The following is a 9,586-nucleotide window of genomic DNA, read 5'->3' as shown; positions in this document are numbered from 1 at the left end:
AAAGTTCTCCACAGGCAAAAATTCTATGACTTACTTATTTTTGCTTAATAGAATAAAAACATGTCATTGTAGAATACAAATACTTTAAATTCAAGGTACTACAATTTGAAGTTGTGACATAGAGTTAGGGAAGAGGGTCTGGTACAGAAAGAAAACATCATTTCTCCCTTCAGATGCTTTTCCAAACTTGATGAGAGCCTAAAGGCCTCACAACCCCATGCCATTATTTCTCTTGCAGCTTCTCCAGCATTAAATACTAACCCTTCTCCTATCAGACTTAAAGAACTTAGGCCACTAAAAGGCAGGACATCTTAGTATGTTTCACTTCTCTGTGGGAAAAATGCAAGTTAATCAACTGATAAATCTGGTTTAGTGTGGCCCATAACGTAATAACTATTAGCACCTGAAATTTTAGATGCTGAGCAGTGCACAGCAGGTCAAAAGAAATAGATGCCAAACAAAAGAGAACACAGCACACTTAATTTTCATCATTCTAAACCTTGGATCTATTAGCTACCAACAGTGGTAGGTGGTAGAAAAATATCACTGTTGTATAGAATGAGAGAATATAATTTTAATATAAAGCAATTAAAAACATTTTTTTAAGAAGGATGACTATAACCCAGTCCTCAATAATGTGTAATAACTGGCACATTGTTTAATTGATTTTACTTTTTAAAAGTTAATTTCTTTACTTTTTATTGTTAGTCATGGATTGCAGCATTGAAATTAACATAAAGGTGAGGATAACACATGATCTTTACATGTCATCTTATTAAAATGAAGCTATTTTTAATACTTTTAAGAGGCCTATCAGAAAACACAATTTATATCCTCAAAGTATATTTTGTCAGTTTCAAGTATAATTTTTGCATTCATATTCTTTTATGAATTTTAATGGAGACACTTAAATTGTAATTATTCCTCTCAGCTCAAATGCAGGTAACAAATGGAATTCAATCAGTGTTTGCGCATAATGACCATCATTAAGAGAGAAATAATAATGACATTCTCTCTGCATTAAACTTGCAGACTCTTTACACAATGATCTGAATCCCATTATTGATCTCCATGGAGATATGCAATTGTCACCTATTCTGCATAATATCTGAATGTTAAATACATTTGTTTGGAACAAATATTTTAATGAATACAGTCAGTTCCACTTAATTAACTATCTGATAACTGAATATTTTTACTTAATAATTCAACTTGCAATATCAAAATTGTTCTATTTTTTATTCAAATGCACTTGAGATTAGTCATAGATACTCACTTGAATGTTCATAAAATGTATGTAGAGTTTAAAATTCCCCTTGGCCTTCTTTAAAGTACATCCATTAGAGGGACAGTGGAGAGATATTTTTCATGTGTTTGAAATAATTTTTCCCCTTAGCGTTGTTTAAAATAAGCCCTTAGAAGATTACTTATAAAATGTATCTTCTGACCAAAATCCTTCTGCCATCTAACTTTCTTTTATCATAGAATTGTCCATAAGAATACCACTATTCATATTTACTTACATGTATACATTTTAATATGGGCATTTGGTTAAAGGAAGAAAATATGAATAAAATATTGAATTTGCTTGTGCAGAAAGCTCTAGGAAAGTCATAATTGTTGAGTATTTAGCCTATTGTACTTGAAGAAAGGGAATCCAAGATAATAATTTATAATAATAGTAATAATAAATACTATGAATAATGACTAGATTAACTTTTTTGGCCATGGGAGAAGATTCACAGACCAGCATCAACACTCTCACTTTAGGTAATGTTATATCGATCAATTCCACAAATATTTGCTCAGCACCAACCCCAAGTCCAGCACTGCACTTGGGAGTGATGAAACCATATGAGTAAGACAACAGGCCTGGCTCAGGAAACTCATGATATGGTGAGAAAAAAACTCACACAGTAAGTTGTGACACAGGTGACAAATACTAATGGTTTAAAAGACATGTAACAGAAGCATGGAGGTGAAAATGATTGGTCCCATGGACCAAGAGAGATCAGGAAGTCTTCAGAGAGATGGTAAACATCTGTGTCTTACATGATAAACAGAATTTTGCCAGGTTTAAAATATGAGTAAAAAGGTTTTAGATAAAGTAAAAAAACAGTTGCATGAACAAAGCTTGGAGGCATAAAAATACGGATATCTTTCTCAGTACAATAAGGTCAGTCCAATTCAGCTACAATTTGGGGTGCATAATGATCAGCTCAGGGGAGTGAGCCTATAAAGGTTTCTCTGATAATTACAATTTATTAAACATTTTCTAGGTACCAAGAGCTTGACATATATCTCAAACTCTTGGTAAAACTCTGTACTGTATCATTCATATAAATAAGAAAGTTACATTTAGAGATGTTAAGTGACCTGCCCAATACCACCTAATCAATAAATAATGAGACTGGAATCTTGGACCAGGTCTATTGGTGTCTAAAGCCTGAACTCTAAGTGGAGTTTAAAACAAGGTTGGAAAATCCTTCAATTGCATGCTTAGGGAACTGGAGAAGTATTGAATGATTTTCAGCAGGAGAATGACATAATCAGATCAATAATTTAGAAAAAGAATTTGGGTCATATTGTGGGCATCGAATTAGAAGTAATGAAATTTGAGGCAAATCTACAAATTATGAAGTTGTTTTACTAGTCTCTGTGAGAGTATTTCAACTAGCAGAATGACAATGAGAATAGAAAGGGGACAGATGCAGCAGACTTCTTGCAGTAAAATCAATAAGACTTGGTTTCAGATTGGGTAACTGAGAATATGAAAAAGTCATTAGGGAAGAAAAAAATAATTTTATGTTCCCCTTCTAAATCCCTGGAGGTGGTGTAAAGTTTGTACTAAAACCATAAAGTTTCCACAGATTGAAACTACGTTGATTTAAAAACACATTAGTTTTATTTCCAGGAGGCCCTAGGAAAATTCAGCAAGGCTATTGTTTTCTTTCATGTTAATTTCCATTTTAGTGACCATTCTTTCTGATTTTCTATTTCTCCTCAGTGTCTGGGCACCTAATCTGAAAAGAAACTATCTGATTAATTCATGTGTAAATACCAGTGACTTAATGTGTTAGTTTTTCAACACTGCTAAGACGGTATTGTTTCATGAAGTGCAATATTCAAAACAAAAATTAAAAAATATTCGATTATTTATTAATTTCTTGAGTGTCAAGAATGTCCAAGGCTCTTGGCATAGAAAGATAATAATGACACTGTCCACATAAGGTATTTTGTATGTGGGGTAGACAAGAATCTTTTGGAGCCAGAACATGTACTCTGGTAAACAGAATAATGTTGCCCCGCCCTCCCCCGTAGATGTTCATGCCCTAATCTGTAAACTGTGATTATGTTTCTGTTACATGCAAAAGGAATTTTCCAGATGGAATTGAGAGTATGGACCTTAAAATAGGAAAACTATCCTGGATTATCTGGATGAGCCCAATATAGTAACATAGGCCCTTAGAAGTGGAAGAGGGAGACAGAATTCAGTGAGAAAGTTGCAACAGAAGAAAAGACTAGAGATTCAAAGCATGAGCAGAACTCAGTCCACACTGCTGGCTTTGCATATGGAAGAAGATGACCAATACCACAAAATATGTGGCCTCTAGGAGTGGGGAACTTCCTTTAGTGGAGAGCTGAGGAATTGATGTATCAGTCCTATACCTACAAAGAACTGATTTCTACCAATAACGTGAATGAGCAAGGAAATAGATTTTCCCCTAGACAATCTGACCTGTATAGAACTGTACGAAGATAAAATTTGGTTGTTTTAGGTGGCTAAGTTTTTGGTAATTCATTACTGCTGTGGTAGAAAACAAATACAAATGGGAATAAAAAAAATGCTTACCTTAAAAAGATATAGATAATATTAAATGTAATAATGTATTACTGCATCTCATGTGTAGAAAACGATAAAAGCAATTAGCTTTTACTTTTGTTGTAATAGAACTGATTCTAAGTTTAGCCCTTGATCCACAAGCAATTTTTCATTTTACTAGGAGTGCCATGTGACATGCCAGCCATCCCCTGTGTTCATGACCTACTGCCATCAGTTTCAGAAAGATGACTCTGAATACTAGCCTAATTTAAAGATAGACTTCCAAGTCCTCATATTCTTTTGGGAGGCCCAACTCCCCCATGACTATAATGGGAATGCAATGAAGTCTAATTCCTTAGAGAAAAGATACAAGTTCTGGTCCTTACCATAATTTTCCCAAACAAAATGCAGTAGTTCTCAGAGTCAGCTCAAATACAACTTATATTACTAAAGAGAACACTCCACCATTTAGCCAAAAAGCATTTGCATTCAAGTCAATGATTATATCATAGTTTCTCATAAGGAACAATGGAGTTAGTGTTTGCTTTATAGTCTGACACCAAAGGTCAAATTCAGGTGTTTAGCAGAGAGAGGCAATGTGATTTCTCACTTATTTTGCTGCTCAGGCTTCATTCTCCTTACTAAGGCAATTAAACCTTATTTTTGCTTTGAAAAGGCCACCTGTAGTAGATGCTGTTGGTGCTCAGCACATGTCTCCTTGTAGTTTACCATCTCAGTGTATGATGGCCCAACTTCCACGTGCTAGCACCTACATCTCTGCCTAAGGGGCTTCCTCTGGTCTCCAGGGTTCTTTTTGTCTGTGTGTCTGGCAGGACAGAGTCCTGCGGAATTAACTCTTGAGGAGTGTGTCTTAGTTAATGGCTGATGGGAGTTAGAGTGTACATTTCCTGTTTCTCTCAGATGGGGTAACCAGAGTTTCCCGGTAGGATTCGGTTCCAGTGACCAAAAGTGACGACTTGCTCAATTAGTTACTACTTATTGGCTGCCTTCCCTTTCTAAATAATCTCATCACTTCTCCATCGGTATTTCCTAAGATCACCTTCCAAATAACTATTTGCACTTGAATCTTTGCCTGAGGGTTGGCTTCTTAAAGAATCCCCAACAAGATACTAATCTTTTTCTGCTCCCAGGAGATGAGCTTTTATTGAAGTTGATTGACCTTATGGTTTCAAGGATGAAGCATGTGACAGTTACCTAAATTTGTTAGTGCTTCCCATCCTTCATCTTCACCTTGTTCTTGCCCATGGCAGGTTTAGAGATAAGAACATGACACCATCAGAGCCAGTGATTATAGACATTATTAATTTGCAAGTTAGTGAATAAATATTTTGAACACATACTATGTTCCAAGTACATTCTGGGCATTACTGGAGTAAAAAATCCCAAAATTTATGTGATACCCCTTCTGAATTCTTACCGTCTAGGAGAGAAATAATTATTAAACAAATAGTTATTTAAATAAAATATATGCAGGGGAAGGGTAGATGGAGTAAAAGGGGTCCAATATATGGTGACAAAAAGAAACTTAACTATGGGAGAGGAACACCAAATGCAATATATATACACTTTATTGTTAAATTGTACACCCGAAACTTACTGGATTTTGTTAACCAATGTCACTCCCCCAAAAATAATTAATTAATTTAAATCATAAATAAATAAATAAAATATGTCCAGTCATTTCCTCTTATCCATGTGGCATATGTTTCAAGACTCCCCAGTGGATGCCTGAAACTGTGAATAGTACTGAACTCTATATATATTGTTTTTTTTTTTCTTATACGAACACATTATGGCTTCTCTTTGGCATATTCGAATTTCCAGTGTCACTAATCCCACTATAGGGCCATTCGTAAGTTAAATAAGGATTACTTGAACACGAGAACTATTGATACCACAATAGTCGATCTGATAATTGATAGCTACTAAGTGACTGACGAGTGGGTTGTATATATAGTAGTGGTACATTGGACAAAGGGATGATTCGCATCCCAGTCTGGACAGAGCGGGATGGTGGGAAATTTCATAATGCTACTATGAACAGCACGCAAGTTAAAACTTATGAATTGTGTATTTTTGGAATTTTCCATTTAATACTTTTGGCTTGCAATTGACTGCAGGAGTAAAACTAGGGAAGTAAAACTGCTGATAAGGGGGACTACTGTAATTACAATTGTGGTAAGTATTTTTTCAGAAGAATAAAACGTATTGTTATTTTTAAATGAAATTGTCTTTCAGCTTTTGGAAGTTTACTAAGTTTTTTAAAAACTCAGAAGTTTTAGGAATGGTGACTTATCTGTTTAATATTTTATTACTATAATAATAAAAATAGCACCTTAGGACCAACACAACTTTTACCATAGTTCTTATTCTGACTGCTTAGACTAAGAAGCATGCATCATAAAGTGAATGACTATTTTAATACAGAGGTGAAGAAGACTTTCAGTTATATGAACATTCATCTACTCAAATGCTAAGCATTGGTTATATCTGTCAAAGTGATAAGGAAAACTATTTTATTGAATGTACTTGGTCCACTAGGGCTGCTGTAATAAAATGCCATAAACTTAGTGTCTTATAAACAACAGAAATTTATTTCTCACAGTTCTGGAGGCCAGCAGTCTGAGATCAGAGTGCCAGCATGGTTGGGTGAGGGCCCTCTTCCATATTCTAGAACCTTCACTGTGTCCTCACATGTGAGTGGGGCTAAGAAGCACGGTGGGGTCTCTTTTATAGAAGCACTAATCCCATTTATGAGAGGTTCACCCTCATGAACTAATCACCTACTAAAAGCCCCACCCCCTGACACCATACTTTGCACATTAGGATTCCAACATGTGAATTTTGGGTGGACACAAACATTCAGACCATAATAGTACTTTTGACCAACAATGAAGAATTGATTAGATAAGTGAAAATTATGAAAATTAAAGGGGAAAAGTGACTATGTCATCTGGAAGTCTCTGATTTTCTAAAAAAAGGAAAAAAAAAAAAGCAGTGGGGGAATGTACCCATAGTTTTCAGGTTTGTTAGGCTCTGATAATACCCCCAGCAGGCTAAGCTCTGGTTAACTAGTTTCTCCTGAGAGCAGGCCTTGTTAAGAAGAACAGAATGCTGTGACATGTTTCAAAATGGTTCCTTTTCCTCTCCCCCTGTTTGAAGCATGGGTTTTTTTTCCTCTAATATATACTGTGAATACCTGGTCCAGCTCCTGGAAATAAAAGTTGCAATAGCGTGGAGCCCTCCTTTGAGTGGATTCTCCTGGAGTTTTTCACTCTCAGACTTGCCCACACTGAACCTCCAGGAGTTCATTAATTCCAGCTCAGTTTTTCCTATAACCTTCCGATGGCAGTTACCACTCCGGTGTCTCTGCTCAGGTCAGCCATGACTCCCTGTATTTGCCTGTTTCACCAATCTTGGGGGAAATAATTTGCTCTGTGTACTCCTCTCTCTTCTGAATTTAAGAATTGTTAATTTTTCAGTCTGCTCAGCTTTTCACTTGCTAGGACAGAGTTGGAACTTCTAAGTTCCTTGCATGTGGAACCAGAAAAAAGGAGTACTTTCTTTAAATTTTGACATTAGTTTCTGAGCTTTCTTTTCCTTTTAATGTATTTTCTTATCAGCTAATATTCCATTTATTATTTCATAGAGTTCATATGTTATTTAATTTCTTTAGAATGAACGTAGTTTCTGCCTACAAAACTTATCAGTTTCACATGATGAATGATTAAAAATGACCTCAGATATGACTTTTCTATATATTTTTTAATGGAAAATTTAAAAATAACCTCTATACTTATATTTAACATATTATATTATTCTATTTACTTACACATTTCTATAAGCTTCAAATTGTTTTCTCTTTCAATTTTTCTCTATTTTTGTCATTGAATGCACATATATAATACAGAAAAATTATTTAGTAAACAATTTGAGAGTAAATCTTGTGTCCCCTATGTTTTTAATTAACAACAGTTCAAACCTCCTCCTTCATTACTATTCTTGTATTTTAACTTGAGGGTTGATTTATTTATTTAGTAACCTGAGAAAATTTCAAGAAGGCTTAAGTAATGAAGTCTATGAACTTCGTTTAGTTTGATTATTCATTTTTAAAATGTATGCTAGTATCTTGATTTCTTAAAAAAACATAATCTGACAATCTCTACCTTTTAATTTGAAGCATCAGACTATTTATAATTAATATAATTGTTTATATGATTTGGGTTAAATTTATCCTCTAATCATTTATTTTCTACATTTCCTAAATGTTCTTTATTCCTTTGTTTTTCCTTTCCTGGCTTCTTTTGGATTGAGTAATTTTTATGATTCTCTTTCTTATCTCTAGTATTGGCTTGTTAGCTATTCCACTTGGATTATTTTTAATAGTTTCTTTAAAGTTTAACTTATGACCATCTACATTCAAATATTATACTACTTTGCATGTAGTGTTAGAAGCTTATAATACTATTGTTCAAATTCTGCCTGCCATCTTTTGTGTTATTGTCCTACATTTTACTTCTTCAAATGCTTTAAACTCCAAGATACATTGTTGTTATCATTGCTTTAAACGTTAGGTATCTTTTGAAGAAATTGAAAATTGAGAAAAAAAATTTCGTATTTACCAGCATATTTATTATTTCCAAGTTTTGCCTGGTATCATTATATTTCCGTATGAAGAATTTCTTTTAACATTTCTTGTAGGCCCATTCTTCTGGCAATAAATCTCTTGGCTTTTTTGTCTGGAATAAAATCTTAAATTTTTCTTCTTTCATTTTACAGAGAGATTTTTATTGAGAATACAATTCTAGGTTGGCAGCTTTTTTTTTTTCTTCCAATACTTTAATTCATTCTATCATTTAATTCTATCTAGAATTTTATATCATTTTATTGTCTTCTCGCCTGTATGTTTTCTATTAAGAAGTATGATGTAGTTCTTATTTGTTTGTTTGTTTGTTTGTTTATTTATATATAATGTGTATTTTCCTCTGGCTGCTTTTAAGATTTTCTCTTTATGATTGCTTTTCATAAATTTGATTAGAATGTGCATTGGTGTGGATCATCTATCTATATATCTATAAATCTATGCATCTGTCTATCACCTATCATCTATCCATCATCTGTTTATTTATTTTGCTTGGGATTCATTGAGAATCTAGAATCTGTAGGCTTAGAGTAGTCAACAAATTTGAAAAAAGTTTTACCTTTTATATCTGCAGATTTTTTTTTTTTCTTTTTTTGCAAGGCAACCCTTGGTTGACCTCATAGATTGCAAGGACCTTGTCAGTTTACAATCCCTTATATTTTAATTTTTTTACGCCTACAGCACCTGGTCTTCCTAGGTGTTGTCCTATCCAAGTACTAACCAGGCCCAACCCTGCTTAGCTTCTGAGATCAGACGGGATTGGGCTTGTGCAGAGTGGTATGGCCGTAAACTCTTCAGATTTTTTGAGCTCCATCTCTTTACTCTTTTTTCGTACTCTAATTACACATGTTATACAAATTGATATTGTCACAAAGCTTACCGATAATCTGTTTATTTTTTATTTTACTTTTTATTTGTTTTTTCTTTTTTAATAGTTCTCTTTATATGTCTGAGTTCATTGACCTTTTCTTCTCCAATGTCTAATCTATTCTTATGCCATCTAGTGTATTTTTCACTTCAGATATTGAATTTTTTACACCTAGAGGTTTCCTGTACCTTTCATCCTTGTCTCAGTATGTTTATGTTGTTCTTCATATCCT

The 9,586-nt window shown here is 34.0% G+C and overlaps 1 pseudogene; it reads right to left on the bottom strand.

Moving 5' to 3' along the window:
- Positions 1 to 9,158: 9,158 nt before the first annotated feature.
- LOC111739406 lies at positions 9,159 to 9,277 on the bottom strand (annotated as a pseudogene).
- Between the last annotated feature and the right edge of the window lie 309 nt (positions 9,278 to 9,586).

This window comes from Pteropus vampyrus, unplaced genomic scaffold (assembly GCF_000151845.1).
Source record: "Pteropus vampyrus isolate Shadow unplaced genomic scaffold, Pvam_2.0 Scaffold2, whole genome shotgun sequence".
In the NCBI taxonomy this organism is placed as follows: Eukaryota; Metazoa; Chordata; class Mammalia; order Chiroptera; family Pteropodidae; genus Pteropus; species Pteropus vampyrus.
The sequence above is the reverse complement of the archived record's forward strand: the minus strand, read 5'-3'. Positions and strand labels throughout refer to the sequence as shown.